Source organism: Sminthopsis crassicaudata, chromosome 6 (assembly GCF_048593235.1).
Source record: "Sminthopsis crassicaudata isolate SCR6 chromosome 6, ASM4859323v1, whole genome shotgun sequence".
NCBI lineage: Eukaryota > Metazoa > Chordata > Mammalia > Dasyuromorphia > Dasyuridae > Sminthopsis > Sminthopsis crassicaudata.
Window position 1 is genome coordinate 206,419,669 of NC_133622.1, and position 23,159 is coordinate 206,442,827.

The 23,159-nt window shown below is 37.2% G+C and overlaps 1 protein-coding gene across 1 annotated transcript in view; it reads right to left on the reverse strand.

Annotated features, from left to right (window-relative positions):
* GALNT18 (polypeptide N-acetylgalactosaminyltransferase 18) overlaps window positions 1-23,159 on the reverse strand; it is a 419,096-nt gene that overhangs the window by 153,889 nt on the left and 242,048 nt on the right. The window lies entirely within an intron of this gene.

Consider the following 23,159-nt stretch of genomic DNA (forward strand, 5'->3'; position numbering starts at 1 on the left):
TATGGGATTACCTGCCATCGAGGGGAGGGAGTGGAGGGAGGGAGGGGATAATTTGGAAAAATGAATAAAAAAAAATTATTGTTGTGTGTCAGAGCAGCATCCGCAGGAGTGCTTGGCAAATTACTCGGTTCAGTCTTTCCATTTTAAAAAAAATGTTTAGAAACTAAATAATGTCTGAAAAAGCAGATAAACTTGCAGATGGTCAGACCATTGGAAAGAGGAACCTGTAGCTTAGCTGCAGCATTTGGAAGACATTTAAATGTGGGATGCAGCAGAGAGCCAAATTTGTAGTGAGAGGACATGGTCTGCATCTTGACTTGGTGGCTTATGATCCACGTGACCTTCACTAAATTGCCCACTTTCTCTGAGCCTCAGTTTCCCCATATGTAAAAATAAGTGGTTGGATTGGGTGTGCACTAAGACTCTTTCCTGATGGAGAATCATGATCTTTCAATAATGGGGAAAGATCCTTTCTCTCTTTTGAAGTAAATATTCTTCGTTGTGGTTGCCATTGAATGGAGAGAGAACAGCACAAAGGACATTGAGAGGTATCCTGCAGAGCATGCAAAAAAATCTCAGTCGTACAAGAATATGCCATGGAAAGCCAATTTAATTCCTTCTCACTGTCTGGGCAGAAAATCTCCCCAGACTTCCTGATCTCATCAGCAGCGTCTGCACATCGATTCCTTCAAACTTTCTCCAAAAGGGCAGGGACACATTAGGCTCCTCCCGGAGAACGTTGCCCTCATTACCTCTCCCTTCCCTCATCCCCAACAATATTCTGGTGCCCTATTTGGCATCAGATTTAACATATGAATGCTCAGCCCTGATCCAATTTCCAGTTCATTCCTGCAATCCCATCCGATTCTCTCAGAAGGTTAAAGATTGAGAACTGAGAACCATCCCTGACTGAGGCTTTTTGCCTCCTAAATTTCACTCATTCCACTCCAGCCCTTACCCAGAGGAGAAAGAAGGGAAATGTTCCATAGGCAAGAGGCAGCTGGTGGATAGTACCTTGGGCTTGGAGCCAAGGAGATCTGGATTCAAATCCTGTGACCCAGAACAAGTCACTTAACTTGCTTTACTTTGGTTCCCCTATTTGCAAAATGTGATAATGATAGCACCTATTTCTCAGACTGATTTGAAGACTCATCTTCCTGAGTTCAGATACAGCCTCAGACACTTACTAGTCAAGTCACTTAACTTGCCTCAGTTTCCCCATCTGTAAAATGAAGATAATCATAATATTATCTCATAGGGTGGTTGTGAGGATTCAAATGAGATAGTATACATAAAGCTTTTTACTTAGAATTCTGTATAGATTCTAGCTAACTACTAATTCACAGACGTGACCTCAAATGACTGCTATTTTTTCACTTCCTGAGAGAGAGTCTATGTGTCTAATTGTGTCCTTTAATACTACTTTTGTGACCTTGATGAGCCTTAGTTTCCTCATGTATAAAATATTTATGCCATTGTCCTTTTAGGGTTACTATGAGTCTCAGAGAAAATAATTGAGACATAGCAATCTGTAACCAAAAATATACTTTATAGTATATTGGTCTGATTACAGATGACCCTATATATAGCCTCCGCTCCTAGCAGAAAATCTCTTTAAAAAAAAAAACAATAGTTACACTCAGAAAAATATTTGCACAAAAGGACTGCATAAAAATATATCCATTTCAAGAAAGGGATTTTAGTGTACGTTTCTTCCCATTTAAATGGAGATGGTGCTTTTCTATCATCCCTTTCACTGCTATTATTTTCTCCCTGTTCTCTCTAAAACATGGTATCTTTACCACCATCCACTCAATTAAAAAAACAGAAGCTCTTAAAGGCCCAGAGAGATTCAGGAGACAAATTTTCCCTCAAAGTTAAAACCCCGTTGCATCCTCCGGCCTGGTGCAAGGGCTTGACCTGACAAAAGCGGATTGAAGCTCCTCTTGTCCCAAGGGTTCTAAAATAAACTGTACTCCCATTTTTCACTACCAGAATTAACAGAGATAGGGAGAAAGGATGGTAGGGAGTGGGAGTGTGAACTATTTTTTTCACAATCATATGATAAGTGTGAACTGGGTACAGATTTATCAGCATTGAAGAGATTCAAAAGAATTTGCCAGGAGCCCCCTCAGGTTACTCCCGATGCGCACCAGAAAGGCTCTGAACATGGTCTGTCTCATTGGAGTCAGCTCTTCATGAGAGATTGGTTCTAGCTAGACACCAGACTTCTAGTTCGTTTCTTTAAAAATCAATATAACAGGTTGTCCCCCCTCCTGTTTCTTTGCAGAGGCGGGGGACTCTGGGTTTGGAATACCGCAAGGAATATTGGATTTTCCCATATGGGGATTATGTTTGAGGAAAAGGGTTCTCCTCCCCATCCTTTTTTGGTTATAAGAAATGGCTGTATGGAAGGAGGATGGAAAGGATACTGAGGAAAACAAAAAAACTTCAGTAATATTTTAAAATATGATCACTCTATTAATATGTATGACTGCCAAGATCAATCTGAAGTTTCTCACATCCCAAAATATTTCTTTTTTTATTTTGCTCAATGTATTCTTATGAAATCCCTGGGAGGTATATGGAGGCATCTTTTTTTTTAAATAAAACTTATTTTTTAATTAATTTTTATAATTATAACATTTTTTGACAGTACATATGCATAGGTAATTTTTTTTACATTATCCCTTGTACTCCCTTGTGTTCCGAGTTTTTCCCCTCCTTCCCTCCACCCTCTCCCCTAGATGGCAGGCATTCCATATTAAATATCTTATAGTATATCCTAGGTACAATATTATATGGAGCCTCAGGTTACCCATGAAGAAACTGAGGAAGTAAAGTGTTCAAGGTCACCTAGTGAGTTAAGTGTGGCAGATTCAGGACCAGAAGGTATCCATATGAGCTGTGAATCCCACCTGGTATCAAGCATTCTAATGAACCCACTATGCTCTTTGTTAACATGTCCTTCATCAGGTGGGCTATAATGGATAGCTGCCTGGTTTGGGGCAAGATTTCATCTTGTGTCCTTCCATTAATCATCAGAGCTAGGATTATCTTTGAAGGACACTGGAAATCAGAAGAGTAGGATGGACAAAACCATGTCCTTAAGCATCAGTTGCAAAAACTAGTTATGATTATCCAAGATAAGAGACTTGGGGAATGGGGAATGATGTAGTCTCGGGTATTTGAGGGACTATTAAGTGAAAAAGGGTTTAGCTTATTCATCATGGGGCCCAGAAAACAAGAGTATGGGTCAAGGAAGGGAAGCAACAGAAGGGAGATTTGTGTTCAATACAAGGAAAAACACAATAATTGGAGCTGTTCCAAAAGGGAATGAGTTGTCTTGGAACATCATGATTTTTCCATCAGAAGAGATCTTTAAGTGAAAGCTGGATTGATCACTTGTCATGGATATTAGAGTGGGGATTCCCAGTTAAGAGAATACTGATTAACTGTGATGCAATCCCTTCCCCATCTGAGATTTTATGATTCTAAGAAGACTTATAGTTCAGTTACTTTATGTACACAGACACACACATACGCATATGCTTAGACAAGTTTTTTTATCCTCTCAATTTCCTCATTTATCAAATTTTAATGTCACAACTTCTATGATCAATGCTCAATAGAAAGACACATTAATCCATGGATAGAGCATTTAGTAAGTGTTCACTTACCATGTGTCAAGCACTGTGCTAAACACTAGAAATACAAATATAGGCAAAAAGAAAGACGATCTTTGCCCTAAAAAAGTTTACATTGAAACAGGGTTAGATAAGATATACAAGGGAATTGAACATGGGCTATTTAAGTAAGAAGAATTCCTTTTTTTAATTAAAGCTTTTTATTTTCAAAACACATGCATATGTCATTTTCAACATTCACCCTTGCAAAACCTTCTGTTCCAGTTTTTTCTCCCTTCCTTCCCTCACCCTTCCCCAGATGGCAAGTCATCTAATATATGTTAAACACATGCAATTCTTCTATACATATTTCTACAATTATTGTGCTACACAAGAAAAATCAGATCAAAAAGGAAAAAATGAGAAAGAAAACAAAATGCAAGCAAACAGCAAGAAAAAGAGTGAATGTACTTATGTTGTGACCCATCCTCAGTCCCTACAATTTTCTCTCTGGGTGCCAATGGCTCTTTTCATCACAAGATCATTGGTACTGGCCTGAATCACCTCATTGTTGAAAAGGACCATGTCCATCAACCAACTGATCATCACATAATATTGCTGTTGCTGTGTACAATATTCTCTTTATTCTACTCTCTTCACTTAGCAACAGTTCACATAAGTCTCTCCAGGCCCTTCTGAAATCATCCTGCTGATCATTTCTTATAGAACAATAATACTCCATTACATTCATATACCACAATTTATTCAGCCAATCTCTGATTGATGGGCATCCACTAAGTTTCCAGTTTCTTGCCACTATAAAAAGAGCTGCTAAAAATTTTTAGTGCATGTGGATCTTTTTCCGTTTTTATGATCTCTTTGGGATACAAGCCTAGTAGAGACATTGCTGCATCAAAGAGTTTACATAGTGTTTTGTTTTGTTTTGTTTTGTTTTGTAATCATTTTTTATCTTTTTATTCAGGCACCTAAGTATTAGTATACATCGTTTAATAGTCCTTTACGCATAGTTTCAAATTGTTCTCTAGAATGGTTGGATCAGTTTACAACTTCACCAACAATGTTTTAACGTTCCTATTTTCCCACATCCCCTCCAACATTTATCATTATCTTTTTTCTGTCATATTAGCCAATCTGAGAGGTGTGTGCTATACCTCTGATCAATAGTGCTTTAGAGCATTTTTTCATATCATTAAAAATGGGTTTAATTTCTTCACCTGAAAATTGTCTGTTTAGAATATGGAGAATTCTTGAGATGAGGTGGGAAAAGATTGACTTTTCCTCTTCTTCCAACTATTCATAATATTATGCTCTCAGATTCATGAAGCCCTGTATTGTATATTATGTTATGTAATTCTCTCTTTGACCCTGCAAGCTAAGCACTATTAACAGAAGCTCAGAGGGGTCACATGACTTTCCTTTTTAAATTTAATTTACACAAAAGGAAACAGTCAGAGAGAGATTATCTGACTTTCCCAAGGCCACACAGCTAACAAGTGTCTGGGGTAGAATTTGAATTCAGGTCTTCCTGAGTCTAGTTCCAGTACTTTTCTTGTGACAGGACAAGGATGCACATAAACTAATTTTAAAACTTCTTGCATTTTTTAACCTCTCCAGAAATAGTTATTAGGATAAAGTAGGAAGTGGGAGAGGAAATGTGAATTTACCTGCAGGGTAACTGATTCAAGTCTGTATCAATGGTTCCCACAAGGGGAACCTCACGAGCTTGAGTCTAGTCATTCAAGGGAACCCACACCAGGAGAAGGGACCAAATTGCCTTCTGTCATTTTCTTTAGAAAAGCCTGTTGTTGGCAGCTAGTGAAAGGTCTCATAGCACAAAGCTTTGATCATGGAGGGAATACTCTATCTGCCTGTTCCAGGCAGCAAATCTAATGTCAGGATGCCTTAACAGAGAAAGAATCGTGCTAATTTTGTTTTACCCTGCCCTGATCAGACCACATTCTGAACACCACGAATGAATGAATGAAAAAACAGCATTTATTAAGAACTTACTATGATTCAGGAACAGATGTTGCAATAAATAGTCATGATATAAATTAAAAGAGGGGCATTCTTGTCCCTCAATTACCTTTCATCCTAATATGGGTGTTTGATCTTCATTTTCAAAGTGGACCATGACATCAGGGATGCCATGACATACAAGTCATGAGAGGAGGACTGTAAAAAGTGGCACTACAGGCAATTGAATAATGAGCACTTTCCTGAAGAACTAGGATAAATGAATCAGTTGTTCTCAGAACAAGAGGTGGAAAGTGCAAGAAGAAACGGGATTACGGGGAGATACATGCTGCAATATGGAAGAAAGATAGTATGACCAGGTGGCTGGGGCTGGCTAGCCAGATGAAGTGAGCTTCCATCAATCAGTACCTCCTTTGAGCAGGAGCTGGAGATCCAGTTAGGAGAATAACCGGCAGAAGTAGCAACAGGCAAAATGGCACGTCCAGAAATCAGCCTGCCTCTTCACTTCTTGGTATCACGTAACAGAAGAAAAGTTGGCAAACTGGGATGTAACCAGGAAGATGATGGGAGCTAGAGACTATACAAGGATTATTTAAAGGAACAAGTGATTGTTTAACCTAGGGAGGAAGAAACTTAAGGGGGGAACTAAAAGTTATATTATTTTTGAATTCAAATAAATATTTGAAAATAACTTTTATATATATATATATATATATATATATATATATATATATATATTGTTGTTTTTTGGCTGAGGCATTTGGGGTTAAGTGACTTGCCCAGGGTCACACAGCTGGGAAGAGTTAAGTGTCTGATACCAGATTTGAACTCAGGTCCTCCTGACTTCAGGGCTGGTGCTTTATCCACTGCACTACCTAGCTGCCCCCTTGAATTCAAATATTTGAAGCAGTATCATAAGAAAGCAGGATCTGACTTATTCTGTTTAACTTTGGACCAGAACCAATGGGTAGACATCAGGGAGGCAGATTTTTGACTCAATATAAGAAATAAACTTCCAAAACCATCAGAGATGTCCCAAAAATTTAACATGCTCTTTCAAAAAATAGTGATTTCACGTCACTAAAAGTATTCAAACAGAAGTTAGATAACCTCTTGTTGAGGATGTTATAAAATAGATTCCTACTTCAAATAGTAGATATATTATATGTCCTCTGAGATTTCTACCATCTTTAAGAAAGAGCACAGAATTTTAGAATAATTGGACGATTTTACTCTTGACCCATTTCTTCTGTGATTGCTATTGAGTAGCTATCTGTAACTGATTAAGTGCTGCTTGATTCCCTTATATTGGATGGACTTGCTCTTTCAGAAGAACTCTCTATTTGGCAGAAGTGAGTTCTGATTAGTTTCTCTTCTGATTTTACTGACATAACTTTAGGTCTTTAGATCCACTCAAGAATTCATGAAAAGCTTTTTTTTAATTCAAGTTTTTTATTTTCAAAATATATACATAGATAATTTTCAACATTTATCCTTACAAAATCTTGTGTTCTAAATTTTTCCTTCTCTTTCCCCCACTCCCTCCCCTAGACAGCAAGTAATCCGATATATGTTAAACATGTGCGATGAAGAGTTGTTTTAATCAAATGGTTTTGACTCATCTTTCCTTAAATTGTGACTTGGAGATTTCAGAATCCACTGGAAACCACTGAAAATAGTTTATCTAGAGTTAAACTGGACCTCTACAGAAAACTGCCTATTTCTAGAGAGATTCTTGCTCTCAAATTCTGGAGATTTAAAGGCTCATTCTAGGTAGGGCTAATATGAGTGTCTATTGGGATCATGTGGATAAAGAGTTCCCAAAATGTCACAAAGGATTATCCTTATTCTTCCTGTAGTGGCTCAGCATGTGACTCAAAGGTGAGGTCAGCAGAACACAGATCCTCTCCCACTGAAGAGGCTCCAAGCCTAGGAGCAACCAAAGTCTTTCTGTCTGTCATTTTGGGAGTTTAGATGGACTTGTCACCAGAGGCATACAGCAAACCATTTTTCAGTAGAATATAAACTTGAGGGCAAGTTGATCTGTAATGGTAGAGATAGTTTTCTATACTAATAAAAATATAAGTCTTTTTTTCCCAATCTGCCGCCAGTGCAAATTAAAACAACCCTGGGGTACTAGCTAATATGACAGAAGAAAAATAATATACTATGGTGTTTAAGAAATGGTGAGTTGACTTATTTTCTGAAAAAAAGAAAAGAAAAGAAAAACCTGGAAAGACTTACCGTGAACTGATGGAAAGTGAAGTGAGCAGAATCAGTACACTGTAACAATAACAGTTGTATTGTAAGGAAGAAACCCGTGATTGACTTAGCTATTCTCAGCAATACAAAGAGCTCGTGATGGAAAATGCTATTTACTTCCAGACAAAGAATTCGTGGAGTTTGAATGCAGATCAGAGCATGCTATTTTTCACTTTCTTTATTTTTTCATGGATTTTTTTTCTTTCAGTCTGCATCTTCTTTCACAACATGACTATTATGGAAATATGTTTTGCATGATTGCACATGTGTAATGTATATCAAATTGTCATATCAGAGAGGGAAGGAGGGAAGAAAAGAATTTGGAACTCACTTTTAAAATAAATGTTCAAAATTGTTTTTATATATAATTGGGAAAAATAAAGTATTATTTTAAAAAATCTATCCCCTCAGAACTTAGCATAGTGTCTGAAACTAGCAAGCATTTAAATAACTGTTTTTTAAAAATTCATTCTATTGAACTCATAGTTCATGAAATCCAGATATTTTTCAGATGAATTTTTGAGCATTTTTTACATTCATTTTAAAGTTTTAATTCCAAACTCCCTCTCTCCCTCCAATCTTTCCTCCAGCCATTGAAAAGGCAAGGAATTTGATACCTATTAAACCCATGAAATCATGAAAATATTTCCATAGTAGCCTTGCTGCAAAAAAGCAAGAAACATTAAGTGAAAAAACATGCTTCAATATACACTCAGAATTCATCATGAATTGCTATCCAATCATACTTCCCCAATTTGCATTTATGTAGCTGATTTTCTAGTCCAACTAAAATATTTGACATTCATCCCCGTCCAGTTTCACTGATATTCTAACCTATTCAGATCTTTTTATATCCTAACTCTATCAACCAACTGTTAATAATTTTTTAAGCTAAATATCACCTGCCACTTGGCTAAGGATATGTATTCATCAAAGTTATTGAAAAAAATAGAATCAAGCATAGATCCCTGGGTTCTATTAAAGACCCTCTGGCTTGAACCACTGACCAATTTTGAATCTGCTTAACTGGGTAAACACACTGTCCACATCTCTCCATCTTTCATGAAGAGTTGCATAAGAGTCTTTGTCAGATGCTTTGCTAAAATTCATCTGAACTCTGTCTATAACCTATGCCTTATCTACCAGGCTGGGATCATCCTAGAAAAAGGGTTTATCTAGTGGAATTTATTTTAATGAATCTATTTTCCTGACTTTATCATTATCCCCCTTTTACAGATGAGGAAATTAAGGTTCAGAGGCTAAAAATTTTGTAGGGAATGTTGTGACATTTTGTGAGGTCACTGCTAAACCTAAGTAGCACTATTTAAATACCTGATGCTTATTTACCTAAAAAATTAGATTTTATCTAACACTACAGATCTTCCCTTATTAGCATTCATATTCTCAAGTAGCAGGAGTTACTTCAGTGATCAATTTAAATTATTTGGACTAGTCTTTAGTGGAATGAATACATATTATTTTCAGGCATTTAATACATTTTTCATTTTTTCCAGCATCTCAAACTCAACAACTAACAGGTGAGCTCTGTGTTTAAGTTTTCCCCCAATTTAATACTCTTCAAAATATCTAAGGAAACTTAAAGAGTAGGAATTTTGACTTCATTAATATTTGTTACTGGATTCAACTGGGCTTTTCATTTTAAATAGTTTTAGCCTTTTTTTTTTTTTAAGATGAATAGGATGAACTCTATACAAAATATAAGGTAAGAGGTCTGTCTTGTTCACTGTATTGATAGGATAATCAAGACTCCCTGCTATCTGATCATTTCTAAAGATCCTGATAAGAGGAGAGGCAAGTTCAGGCTTCAGGTTTCCCTCAAACTCTGTTTTCAGCTCACCCTAATAATTTGGTAGTTTTTCCTTCTATCAATACTGAGTCTGCCTCTCTGAGTCTGCCTCTCTGCAGCTTCTTTTCATTGCTTCTATATGTATTCACTAGGAGAAAGAAAATTAGTCTAATCCCTTCTGTCCATAGCAGTCCTTGAATATAGCTATCATGTCTTTCCTAAGTCTTTTCCAAGCTAAACTTCAGATGATTGACATGTCATTATTTTGAGTCTCCTTAAAATTCTAGTCATTCCCCTCTGGATATTCCTCTACCTTTATCAATATCTTTTGTGCCCAGAACCATCTCCAATTCTTCCCATGATAGTATTATCATGGTTGGCAATTTTGCTATTCGGACTGTGGGGATAAGGAGCATGGCAGAACCTTACTCAACCTTACACCACCTATTCCTGTTAGCATCTTAAACATTATTTTGTTTTTAATAAACAAATTTTCTGTTTCCAAATTAAAATGTCCTAGTCTTAAACAAACAACATTTTGTTTTTAATAACCAAATTTTCTGTTTCCAAATTAAAATGCCCTAATCTTAAACAACATTTTTTAATAACCAAATTTTCTGTTTCCAAATTAAAATGCCCTAATCTTAAACAACATTTTTTAATAATCAAATTTTCTGTTTCCAAATTAAAATGCCCTAATCTTAAACAACATTTTTTAATAATCAAATTTTCTGTTTCCAAATTAAAATGCCCTAATCTTAAACAACATTTTTAATAATCAAATTTTCTGTTTCCAAATTAAAATGCCCTAATCTTAAACAACATTTTTTAATAATCAAATTTTCCATTTCCAAATTAAAATGACCTAATCTTAAACAACATTTTGTTTTTAATTATCAAATTCTCTGTTTCCAAATTAAAATGCCCTAATCTTTTCTCCTCCCTGAAGTTGGAAGGGAAGCAATAGTTCCTAGTAAGACAACTATGTCTTTTCTTTCCAGGAATTTTCCTAAATTACTGGCTGTTTAGTGGTCACTGGAACCCTAAAGAAAGTATAGAGTTCATGCTTCTTGTCTAATTTGAAAAGTATGAAGAAGTTGCTCGGGCAAACTGATGGAATTATGGGGTGGCTACACACCAGGAATACCCCCACTGACCTTTAGAAAGGAAGTTTATCAGTTCTAGAATCAACTAAGACAGGAGGTGCTCCATTGGTCAAGAAATAACCATTTCTATGATAAAGGAAGTCAGCTCTTGAAAATGAATTGCTCTTTGCCTTTTCTCTCACTCCTCAGCCAGAGTAGTGAGAGAAGGAGTTTTATCTCCTCTGCCTTGATTAGCCATGGGATCTGACAGCTGAAGAACTCATTCAGTAATGAAATTTGAACTCAATAATATCAGGAGAGATCAGGTCCAGAAATGAGTTAAGAATCAGGTAAGTGACTCAACATTCCGTAAAGACTGTACCAAGGAGAACAGCACAAAGATACCAGGAGAAGAAAAAAGACATCATGGGCAAATAGGACCAAAGACATGAATTGTCTGCAGCATATTCGTATTCTTTATAAAAGTGCCCATTTTTCCTATTGAGTCTGTATGTGTTTGTAGAAGAGCATACTCTAGGTTTGTGGGGTAATATTTTCTAGCTACTGCTCATCAAAGTAAATACTTTGAGATAATTTTGTCAACTGGCTGACCATAAAAGGCGAACACACTAATGGGGGCTCCTATAGTATGGAAGTTGCCCTTGAACCTGGGACCCTGAGTTGGAAGAAAATATATAAGATTGTTTAGGAATTTCCTCATTTCCAAAGGATGGCTGACTGGGGAGGGATAGTTTCCAGTCCTGGAAACAAGCAGAGCATGTGCTCCGTTGTATAAACATCTTTAAGCTTCCTAAGTCTTGGTTGTAATTCGATTAGCTATATGGGATTCTTTCAGCTCCATAAAGCACAATGCTGTTTGCACATTTCTTTTCCCCAGCTTTTTTTCTTTCTTTCTATTTTTCCAATTATTCTAGCTGCATGCAAATATGTTGGTATTTTTACTGCCTGGAATGCCTGTCTCCAGTGTAAGATGGCATCTTTGGAAGCATTAAACAATGATTAGGCAGGCGCTGGGCCAGAGGACTGGGCGGCTTCCGGGGAAGGGAGCCGCCCAGCAGCTGGCAGTAAGCAATCTTGAGAGAGCCGATAACACTTAGTAATTGCATCAAGATTTTCTCTACTGACAAATGGAAATAACAATGATTCATGTGGCGTTTTTACTCATAATTCATTGGCGTTTTTAAATAAGGCTCTAGATAAAAGGGATGGGCCCGTTTATACAAAGTACACCTGTGTGCAGAAACAAATGGATACACATGCACACACATCTGTACATATGCAAACACACATCCCCATCCAAGCCAGTATTTTCAAAGAGTGAGAAAAATGCCGTATACAGAAGAGTTGTGTTAGAAGCTAAGAACTGAAGCCTTCTTGCTTGAAATTCTATTACCTTCCCTAGTAATTCCACACCAAGAGCTGAAAAAAATCACACCTTTCCTTTCTGTATTTTCCTCCCTCAGAGATCTGCCCTTTGCTGACCATCAGTCATTCCCCCGAAAGTTCAGATAAGATGGAGTAAGGCAGGAAGGAAGAAAAAAGAAGGAAGGTAAAATTCTAATTGGTCTTTGGGGCACACTAAGAATCATAACCTGAAAGAACAGGAGAGGATCTCAGGATAATCTATCCATTAATAAATCAACAAATGTAAATTAAGCTTTTTCTAAGTGTCAGCCACTCTGCTAAGTTCTGGGAATAACTAGGAGCAAAAACACAGTCCCTGTCCTCAAGGAGTTTATATTCTAAGCTATTCACAGAATCACAAAATAACCAAATTTCAGAGTTAAGAGGAATCATCTTGTCCAAACCAAACCAGAGAAGAGAATCAGCAGAGAATCTCATCTAGCTCATACAGAAAAAGAAGGTCTCCTTTATTTGAAATGGCTATCTAGTTTTCCTCCCTCCTTCCTTCCCCTTCTCCCTCCCTCTCTCTCTTTCCTTTCTCTCTATCTCTCTCTTTACCTCCTTCTCTCTTCTCTTTCTTCCTTTCTCCTTCATGCTCTCTCCCTCTTGCTTTCACTCTTTTTCTCTCGCTCTCTATCTCTGTCTCTGTCTCTCTGTGTACCTCTCTGTCTCTGTCTCTTTGAATATTTCCAAAAAAGGAGAACTTGCTACCTTCTCAAGCTGGAAAACTTTCTGTTGGAAAATTGGGAAGTTTTCCCCTGTATCTAAACTAAAGTTGCCATTCTGTAGCTTCTACATCTTACTTAATTTTTCCTTTTCAGGCTAAATAAAACAAATCAAACCTCTTCAAATACTTGAAGGCCCCAATCATGTCTACCCTAAGTCTGCTCCTGCAAGGGTCCAGACTCTAGATCATTCACCATTCAAATTACTCTTTTCTAGATGTCCTCCAGCTTCTCAATATCCTCCCTACATAAACCATCCAAAAGTGAATATAGTACTTCAAATATGATCTGACAAAGTCAAGGTCTAACTGCATATTTTACAGCTAGAGAAACTGAGGGTCAAACAGGGAAGATTCCCAATGTGTCAATATGTTTAAGATAGGGGTGCCCCCATCTGCAATTGGGGAAATATCTTCTGGATCAACCCCTTTAAAAGTTGAATGCACAAATTAGGAAAATAAGATGAAAGAATTCTAGAGCAGTAACCCAAAGTCATGGGTCCCAGTTAGGGGTAGGAAGTAAAAAAAAAAATAAAAAAAAAACAAAAACAAAAACTGACAATCAGCTGTAGCTTCCAGTCCCAGGACTTTCCCTATTAGATAGATGAGAGAGATTAGTAATAGTTGCATAGTGATGCACAGCTCCCTACCAAAAAGCCTTCTAATTATGCATGGGGGAAAAGCAGAACCACAAGAGCAATCTACTTTTATGAAACAACTCAAGGAAAAAGCCACTGAAAGGAAACCGAGCCCTGAATAAATGAAAAGTCAATAATGCTTGTGGACAGCAGAGGGAAACATAATTGACTGATCACTAGAGAGAGGTGGGGGGCTACTAGGGCAGAAAATTATATCTATTGCCCGATGTGGTCACTGCATGGGGCACTATTGTTAGTTGTCTTTATTTGCCCACAAGAGAAGATTCATCTGCAGGAATGATTGCCCCCAAATCATTGTTGCATAAGGCCATAAGGCAAAGGCAAAGTTTCATCGAGCACAGAAGTTGGATTTAGAACAAAGAAAAGTACTCAAGTGCCATTCTCATACTTACTGGCTGTGTGATCCAAGACATGTCTCTTAAGCTCCCAGGGCCTGCCCAGTCAACTTTTCAAGGCAATAAACCATAGAACAGTTGTCAATCTGTATTGGTATAAAGATTTGTAGTACTTCCCACTGATGAAATCACAGTTTAACAAAATATTAATCCTAAACCAAAATATTAATATTAAAAAAACTTAAAATGATTTAAAAAAATAAAAATAACACTTTCATAAAATATTCTAGATTACAAAGTAGTTTCTTAGTCATTATCTCATTTTAACTACAAAATAACTCTCTGAAGTAGGCAATACAAATAGTATTAATCCCATTTAATAGAGGAAGAAAATGAATTTCATAGAGGGTATTTTGCCCAAAGTCACATGGCTGGTTAGCCCAATCATGACTTAACCCTAGGCCTCCTGGTACCCAGACTTAATGTTCCTTCCATCTCTTTTCCTCATTAGCAAGGATTTAATGTTGTCAACTTTACCCCCAACAGGGCTTCCAATGCCCACAGCATTATTGGGACCAGACTAAGTTACATTTGATCACTCTAGTGCTACTGCAACATGGAGAGTTGGACTGTGGCAAATTTCAGAAAGATGGGCTCACAAAAAGACCCATTTGAAGGCATTATGAGAAATAAAGGCTATTTTTTTCAATGTACATCATTGTAGATTCTCTGGGTGTATTGAAGAAGCATCGAAGCCAAAGAAACTATCCTGCTGGGAGACACTAAAAGTCAAGTTATTCAAAACAAAGAGTCTCTGAGTTATGCCGTAACCATCCTGATGAACAAGAAAGGGATGCTGAGAGAGACTGATCCTCATGCTAGGGCTTTTCTCTTCAACGTGATTTCCCAGCTTGAGACATGAGCACCCATGTCTGAATCAACTACTGGCGTCTTGGGACTTTTGCTACTGTTTATGATATAGTAGAGTTGGAATACCAGAGCTGAGGTTCTATTTTGTGTCCTTGAACACAAAATTAACTTCCCCTCTTGAAAGCTTAGTTTTCTCATCTGTAAAGTGGGACATTATGGCATAAAGGATAGAGATCTGACTTTAGAGCCAGAGAAGCATAGATTCAAATCTGATCTCTAATATTTACTGATTGTGAGACCCCGAGACAGTCCCAGAACCCCTCAGTGCCTCCAGGTAGGTCATCAAAAGTACAAGTTACAGAATATTCTGCATTGGAGACTGGCTCTGCATTGGTGTAGGGAATTTCCTCCATGAGGAGTTCCTTATATTAATAAAAACACAAGTGTAATCGAAAGAAATCTAAACCATTAAAGATAATAATGATCCCCTTACCTACCCCCATAGGGTTGCTCTGAGAATAAAATGGGATAATAGATATATATTGTAATACAAAAATGCTTAATATCCATAAGTGGTAGAGTAGATAGAATCAAGAAGATTCATTTTGAGCTCAAATTTAGCCTCAGACACTAGATATTTTGACTTAGAACAAGTCACTTAATCCTGTTTGCCTCAGTTTCCTCATCTATAAAATGAGCTGGAGAAGGAAATGGCAATCCACTCCAGTATCTTTGCCACAAAAAGCCTAAAATAGGATCATGAAAAGTCAGCCATGACTGAAATGATTGAACAGCAACAAAACTGCCAAAGTATTATAGAAATGTGTTTTATTTATATTTTAAGCACTGAAGGGGGCAAAGTAGATTTGGTGCATCGAACTCCCTTTCCCCCAATTAACAAAAAATCACATATAGTGGAGAAGAAGAGAAGAAGCATTCCTTTGCTTAAATTACCCCCCCCCCATACACTATTATTGCCATCTTGGTGTGTCTGCCTGTCTGTCTGTCTATCAAGCAGAGCTCATGTTCAAGCAAAGATGCATAGTTTAACTGTGTTGGGGCCCAGTCCAAAGCTCAGAGGGGCATGAGGGATTAGTGGCCAGCAGTCATGGCCTTGGCTGGGCCTTGAGCCAAGTGCATTGGAGGAGCTAGTGTACACTAGGGAGGTAAATGGAGGGGAAATCCTTGAGCCAGAAATACCAAATCCGAGGGAATTGGCCGAGGTAGAAGCCAAACATGAGTAAGTCAACCGGGACAAAAAGGAGACCTCCAGAAAGATCTGACTGGGACAGATGGCAGGGGAAACCCAGTATGGAGTTTTCAGGGGTCAGTGCCATGGAGAATTACAGGGAACCCAGTCACTATGGAGATGAATTGCTAAGTGATACTGAGTGCCAGTTCAGTCCTTTCTTGATGGGACGTAGGGAAGACTGGGAACCTGCTTCACTTGGACACTGAAAGATTTACTCAGTGGGACATCTTTCACCATTATCCCCCATCCTAGGCAGAGCAGGTCCATTCTGTGAAAGCAGTACTGTTTAAAGGATATTGGAGATGGGATTTTCAAAGTTTGACAGATGGATAGAGAGGGTGAATGGGAGGAAAAATAAGGAGATAAAGAGGGAGACAGAGAGGAAGATAAGAAATGATTGGGAAAAAAAATCATGAACAATTTAGGTGCTAAACAAAAAAGTGATTGAGAGAGCATCAGAAATTAGCATAAGAACTCTCTTAATGAGAAGGGTCTACACATGAACCAAGCCATCAAGGATCAGCCTTGATGAAGGTATGAAAAAGGATTAGGAACAATTTAGGTACAAAACAAAAAAGTGATTGAAAGAGCATCAGCAACTAACGAGATCTCTCCTTATGAGAATGGTCTACAGATAGACCAAGGGAAGCCTTGATGAAGGTATGAAAAAAGAATAGGGAAACCTATTTTCACACTGTATTTTGCTTAGAACTAATGGGGCAGCTAGGTGGCCCTTTAGTGCACAGAGCACCAGGCCTGAAGTCAGAAAGTCTCATCTTCTTGAGTTCAAATCCAACTTTAGATGCATATACCTGTGTGATGCTGGGCAAGTCCCTTAACCCTGTTTGCTGCTGTTTCCCCATCTGTAAAATGAGCCAGAGAAGGAAATGACAAACCACTCCAGTATCTTTGCCAAGAAAACACCAAATGGGGTCACAAAGAGTTGGGCATGACTAAAACCACTGATCACAAAGAACTACAGATGAGTGGGGTGATTCTTCAAATCCTATTAAGATTGCATTTTTTAGGTAGAATGATATGGTAGAGTGGTATGAAGTTCAAATAAAAACAGAGCCCTAGAAACAGATCACATATTGCTTTAGAAAGCTACAAATCAACATTATCTGTTTTATTAAAATTTTATTCATTTGATTAAACATTTACCATTAAATTAAATTAAATTAAAATTCCATTTTAAACGGTTTCTGAAGCACTAGGAAATTTTGCAGAGGCACATGCAGTGAATTTGACAGCTTTTCTGCAGTGAATAAGAGAACTGCCCTCAAAGTCAGGAATTCCTGGGTTCAAATCCTGCCTCTGAAATCTGTTGACTCTGGAAACCTACAAGAGTCTTTTAGACTCTTGATATTCCAGGCAACTTTCTAAGACTAAGTTGCAGAGAAGGTGCTGCTAGCCTGCACTGAAAGATAGAGTTTTATCACCTGGGAGTCACCAAAGAAATTATAGGATCACTCTCCTTAGTTTTCCTATGCAACTCAGACTATATCTTACTCTCATACAATGTATAGAAAGTACAAGATTCCATTGCATTTACTGTTTGTTGACTTAAAAAAAAAAGCATTTAATCCAGTTAGGCAAAACACCAACTTTACGCCTCTTTAAAAGTTTTAAAATTTTAAATTAAATTAAGTTAACATTTTTCAGTAATTCTCTGATTATGTCTATCCAGCATGAAATACACTCTGCTATCTATCCTCACCACTATCCTGGCAGACATGTAATGCACAATACAATTCAAAGGGAAATTTCCTCTTTGATAATTAAAGTCCCCCCCATGATCCTGTTTGCAGAGGACATGGTGCTGATTGCATCCCCGAATACTGCAGAACATCTTAAAGGAAAGAACTGCATAATCCCTCACAAAGTGTTCAGCCTGACTTTTTTACATGGATAGACAAGTAGGTGAAGACTTTTAGATTCTAATATGCAGTTAGAAGGAACTAATCCATTAAGACTCATACACTGGACAGATATTGATCATTGATGATGAACTGGGACCCAAACCTTGGGGTTGGGGAGGAAAGAGAGTATGTCATTATATACTTAGGAAACTGAACAGTAACTTTTCTTAAAAACGATTTATTCTCACTTTGAACTATATGAATAATCAATAAAATGGTTATTTTCACATATGTTGTTGTTCAATCATTTTTTGGTGATGTTTAATTCTTCACAACTCTCTGTACGATTTCCTTCTCCAGCTCATTTTACAGAGGAAGAAACTGAGGCAAACGGAAATGACTTGCTTCAGGGTCACAAAGCTAGTAAGTATCTGGGTCCTCCTGACCCCAGGCAGGGTACTGGGACCACTGCACTACTTAGATGTCCCTGCATATATGTAGCAGAGCAAAGCAGTATAGGAAGCCCTGGGTCTCTACTATATACAATTTGCTTTCCTTTTAAAAATATACATTCATTGTTATAGAATATTATTGTTCTATAAGAAACAATCAGCAGGATGAATACAGAGAGTCTTGGAGAGACTGACATGAACTGATGCTGAGTGATATGAGCAGAACCAGGAGATCGTTGTACATGGTAACAACAAGATTATACAGTGATCAACTCTGATGGACGGACGTGGCTCTTCTCAACAATGAGGTGATTCAAACCAGTTCCAATGATGCTGTGATAAAGAGACCATCTACACCCAAAGAGGGGACTGTGGGGACTGAGGGTGGATCACAAAAAATAATATCTTCACTCTTTTTGTTGTTATTTGCTTGCATTTTGTTTTCTTTCTCATTTTTTCCTTTTTGATCTGTTTTTTTTTGTGTGTGTAACATGATAATTATGGAAATACATAGAGAAGAATTGCAGATGTTTAACATATTTTGGATTATTTGCCATCTAGGGGAGGGATACAGGAGAGGAAGGGAGGGAGAAAAAATTTGTAACACAAGGTTTTGCAAGGGTGAATGTTGAAAAATTATCTATGCATACATTTTGAAAATAAAAAAAGCTTTAATAAAAATAAATGGAAAAGATTACAAGCCAAAACTAAAGTGGAGAGAGTGTTGGCACATGACTTTTTATTTGCAAATTGTATACTTAATGCACCTCTGAAGCTGAGATGCAATAAAATAACGATCCATCGTCAAAAAATAACAAAATACACAATCATTTCAACTTGTTGCTTTGGAAAATGTCTTGCTTTTGCAGTAATTTCAGTGACACTATGTTTCTCTCCAAAGAACATAGGATCAGAATTAGAGGTGGAAAGGGCCACAGGGCACAATGAGCCCACTTTGTAAATACCCTCCACTTTAATGTTTGCTAGGAGGAACCTAGATCACTCCATCAATTCCATTAACTCCTTTGGAAAAGATGAGAATAGCAGAATGACTTGCTTCAGGGAGGCAGGAAAAGTGAGACAATGAAAAATCAATTACTTCCCTTCTTTTTTAACTGCCATATATAGATACTGATTCGATCAAGGGAAAATGTTTGAGTTCAGAAGAAAGTTAGTTAGCCAATAACATGTCCTTAAATAGGCTCAAATAATAATGATAAATAACAATAATTGCCCAGATTTTATGTATATAACAAGACTTCACAAACGGGGCAGCTTGGAAAGACTGACTTTCCATCCAGGAAAACCTGGGTTCAGGGTATTTCTCTGGCATATCCTGGCCATGCGACCCTCAACAAGTTCACTCTTAGTGCTCTGGAGAATTCTCTAAAGCCTAAAGTTATAAAGAAGTTGACCTATATTGTGGTAGAAAAAGAAAAATAAAAACACAGGACCCCTTCCCAATACCTAATAAATCACTTAACTAAGGATTACAAAGCAGCTCACTGACAATCACTCTTGAGATTGCTGGAGTTTAGAGGTTTGGTTAAATGACTTCCCTAAAAGCCACATAGCTAGTAAGTGACAAAGCTGGCAATGACTGGCTCCGTGAGGAAGAGAGAAAAGGAAATTACTTGTAATTGGGCCCTTGCTTAAATGTCATAATATTTCAAAGAGCAGGAGACAGCAATAGATTTTTCTGTTCTTAGAAGACATTTTGAATCTTGGGCAAACTTCTTCAGGTGGAATCACTATGTCTGAAGGGAAATTTCACATTCTATTTCTTCTCAAGGTTCCAAATCTAAAACTGGGGGGATTTTTTTTTCTATCTAGTCAATCAGCAAAGTGTTCTTGGGCAGGAGTGATGGCAAGCAGCCTGATTACCATCACCATGAATGAGAAGGTCAGCCTCTGAGATCTCTGATCCACATGAATAAAAATAGATGATTTCCCATCCTGTTCCAGTGTCCCATTGGGACCAATTTAGGGTGCCACGTGCAAACCGCCTGCTTGTTTGATCCTTCAGCGGTGTGAGATGAATCTATTGGCTTTCTGAACATTGCAGGACATACAGAAAGAGGGAGCTATGGTGGTCCAAATGCTGGGGCTGGAGTGAATTCTAATCTTGGCTCTGTGTGATCTGAGACAATTCATTTAACTTCTCCAAGTTATAGCTTAGTTGCTGGATTGCACCTAAGTTCTCCCTATTAATGAAATCACCAGGTTTTTTCTTTTCCTTTTCTGAGAAAAACAAATCTATCTCAAAAGAAGAAATACACTTCTTTCTCAGCACTTCATACAATATATAATATATAAAACATACAATAATATATGTCATAAGTATATATATAAAACATAATAATATATATGTAATAAGTATATATAATATATATGTAATAAATATATAAAACATACATTATGTAAAATATAATACTATAAATGTAATAAGTAAATATATTATAAAACATATAATAATTCATATGTAATAAGTATATATAATATATATTATATAATAAGTGCTTAATAAACAGCTTGGTGAGCAATTGATTTTTATTGGAGAGGTAGGGGAGTATGGCAGTGGGATGGTATATACACTGCTGGATGCTATCCTGGTTGGTTTTACTTTTTTTTTTTTTAACTCTTTTTTTACTTTTTTACTCTCTTTCTTTGCTGAGAGTGAAGGCTCAGTTCCAGGGAGGTGTGTCCAGGGGTGGGAAGATGACTATATCTGAAATAATTGTGATCTAAAAACAAAAGACATTAATAAAACTAAAAATAACATTTTAAGAAATCTACCTCAAGCAATGTGCTGCAGCTGCAAACTCCACGTTTGGTATGTAGGAGTCACGGACAGAAGGCATAATTGCTGCCTTGAGTCAGCTGACCTCAACAGTTTTAGGGACCGGGCCTAGAAAGGGCTCCCACTAATCTCCTGAAATCTCCAGGTTTTTCCCCCAAGTTCTGTTCGCTCGGAGCACCAGGTGCTGATGGATATTTGCATACACCACATGACGAAGAAAATTATGGGCCCTAACACTAGCAGCCCCTCATGGACAACTTGTCTGGCTCAGGGCCCAAAGTCAAGATGCCTCCGTTCTTCCCACAGGCCCCAGGGACCCTGGCTTGGCAAGTCTATCAGATTTTAAAATAACAACAATAAGTACAATAAATATAGGTCTCTTTTTTATTCTTGATGAATAGTTATTTTTTCTTGTCCTCATTTAATAAACAACACAACAGATTTTGAAATTATAAATCCCTTCATATATCTCATCTCATCTGATTGTGATAACAGTCCTGAGTCACACCCTTTGATATGATTTTATATAAATAATGATAATAATAACCAGAATAAAGACTGGACTTGTGATTTCATTAATATAGGGAACTCCCAAGTAAGGAAATTCCCTCTATTTTGCTATTTTCTCTGAAATTCATAATCTTAGAAAGTTGCCTAAAGAATTGAGATATTGGGGTATTTAGGTGGCGCAGTGGATAGAGCCCTGAAGTCAGGAGGACCCGAGTTCAAATCTGGCACTTAAAATTACTAGTTGTGTGACCCCGGGCAAGTCACTTAACCCCAATTTTCCTGCAAAAATAAAAAAGAGAATTGAGATTTTACATGATATGGTCATGGTCATACGATGAGGATGACCCTAGATCTTCCTGGCTTTGAGCCTATTTCTATTCATGCTGACTCTATCAATATTAATATTTTCAAGAAATAGCAATAATTAATATTTTAAATAATTTAGGATAATTAATATTTGCAGTAAAATAATTATTCAATAATAGCAATACTCAATATTTGCAATAATTAATACTTACAATAATGGCAGTAGTTATTATTTGTGATAATACTAGCAATACATATTATTGTGATAATAATAGCAATACTTGCTTGCATTTATGTGGCACTTGAAGGTTTGAACTCACAATAACCCATTGGTAGGGCTATTGTGATATTATTAATATACCCATTTTTACTGATGAGGACCTAAAGCATAAAGATGTTTGAATGATTTCCCCAAAGTTTCACACAACTTATAAGCATCCAAGGTGAGGTTTAAGTCAGATCTTTCTGACTCTTTAGCCCAAAGCTCTGGTCATTGACTTTATAACTAACTGATGTCATAGATTGAGTTCAAACCCAATTCTCCGGATTCCAACTCTTCTCACTGCCCTGTTAGAATCACCACATGTAAGTCAATCCATGACTGATGCCCTTCAGAAAGCATCAAATATTCTCTCCTCACTCATCACTGAGTAATAATCAAGCCAAAAATAAAAGCTGAGCTGTCGATTTGGGTCAAATTAAATACATGTTGATTATGTGAAGCTTTCAAGCTTTTAACCTTCAACAAAACACAAATAGCCCATTTAAACCCTGAATTTTACCAGCAAATGCATCATATTGAAGAATTAGCTCATGGAAACTAATGGAGGCTCCAAAGATAGCAGAAGCCTATTACAGTGTGAGCCCAAGACAGAACATGTTCCATTACAAAGGAAACCCTGTTCAAGAGACTTGCATGCAGACAGAGGCAGGATTTTTCCCTGAGTTTTACTTTCAGAGTTTCAAAGTGTTTGCTTTAGAGAAACTTGGCTCCAGTTGTTGACCCCAGCCCATGGTTCCTATTGGCTCTGTTTTTTTTTTTTTTTATTTTGGGTACAGACACACATTAAAAAAACACTTTTTGTACGATTAATTGAAGTCAGAGCTTTCAAAGGCTCCATTCACAAATGCAGACAGAACATTTCTCATTCAGATTATTCGTGTCCCAAACTGCTCAAGAACTAGT